Here is a 1,543-nt window from a genome sequence, read left to right as displayed (position 1 = left end):
CCTGCCACTGCCTCCCGAGTGCTGGGATTAAAGGCGTGCGCCACCACCGCCCGGCCTCAGACACTGTTTCTCTACAGACCTAGAGATTCAATGAGATGTCGCACAAAGTTCCAGCAAGACTATAAAGAAACTGGCAACCTGAGACTCAAAGTTATGAAACTAGATAGAAAACTATTCAAATGTTTTTAAAAATAAAAATTTTGCAGCACTTACAGAGATTCATAAAAGCCTTGTTCTAAAGCTTCATTAATAATGATCATCTACATACAGACCCTTGGGACAAAATGAAGAAGATGGAAATAGGGTCGCACATTCATGAATTTATCGTTGCATTTGTTTTTCTTTGAAGTTTTTCCACACAACATAATCTCCAACTCCACGGAAATGACTGACCTCGTCCTCGGTCAAAGCTGCCTCTAAACTGGAATTCAGTTGCTGAGCCAACCCCAGCTTCAGCCTTCCTGTCAGCACCAGCGGGAACGGCGCTCCTTCTGTAGACATCTCTGTTCTGCCTCCCCTCTTGGGAATCTTGCAGGTTGCCCACCCTCTGGACCTATGGGCCAAAACTGCCAGTCTCAGGACTGCTGCAACACAGCATGGCAGGCACAGTCTCCAGAGGTAGGTCAGGGTAATGTCAGAGATACTGGATGCCCTAGTTCATAAGGTACCAATAGAGATGTTTCCGGGCAAACTGCTCCATCACATAGCCTCAAGACTTGAGGTGTCCTTGGCCTTCCTTGCATGAAGATTGGGCACATTCTCATCTGCCAGCTTGGGGTGTTTGGGTATATGGAACATCTTTCTTGGCAACCATCACTGCTTAAAAAGGAGTTCATAGATGGCAACCTGCTTCTTCTTAGGCATCAACATGGCGGTGGCTGCAGAGTCTAGGGCAGAGGTTGTAAAGCTATCTCACTGTTTTAACCAATGTTGAGACCATGCATTGGCAAAGGTCAATCTTCTCAACAATAATGTGGCAGCAACTGAAAATTCACAAACAAAAATGAATAACCTGCTCTACCTGGCACCCAATACAAAAATAAGTTAACATTTACCTGAACAAGGTTTGTACACAAATCTTTCTAAAGTTTTACCTATAGCAGCCAAAACCTAGAAACAAATAGAATGTCCATCAGCAAGTGAGTGGATTGTCAAATTTTAGTATTTCCATACAATGTCATACCATAAACTGTAAAAACGTAATGAACTGTTGATATGTATGCCATATTTGAATTTCAGTAGCATTATGCTAAATGAAGGAAGACTGCCCCCAAGAAAGTCATATTGTATTATCCCATTCACAAGAAATGTGAAGGCATGTAACCCTAATGCCTAATGATAAATATCCCATTAGGCTTCAGACTGGGTGGAAGGTTGTCTGAAAATGACCTTCAGGGAATCATGCCAGTGATGGAGATGTGTTATATACCGACTGAGGAGGATAATTACAAATCTGGAAGTTCATTGAGCTTTAAAAAGTACATAAAATGTATTCTATGTAAATTACATCTCCACAAAGTTGATTTTTGAAGATCTACTAAGA

At 41.9% G+C, this 1,543-nt stretch overlaps 1 pseudogene; it reads right to left on the bottom strand.

Moving 5' to 3' along the window:
* Positions 1–313: 313 nt before the first annotated feature.
* On the bottom strand, positions 314–870 carry LOC101983927 (annotated as a pseudogene).
* Between the last annotated feature and the right edge of the window lie 673 nt (positions 871–1,543).

This window comes from Microtus ochrogaster, assembly GCF_000317375.1.
Source record: "Microtus ochrogaster isolate Prairie Vole_2 chromosome 14 unlocalized genomic scaffold, MicOch1.0 chr14_random_1, whole genome shotgun sequence".
Classification (NCBI taxonomy): Eukaryota; Metazoa; Chordata; class Mammalia; order Rodentia; family Cricetidae; genus Microtus; species Microtus ochrogaster.
Note: the sequence above shows the minus strand (reverse complement) of the source record. Positions and strands in the feature narration are given on the sequence as shown.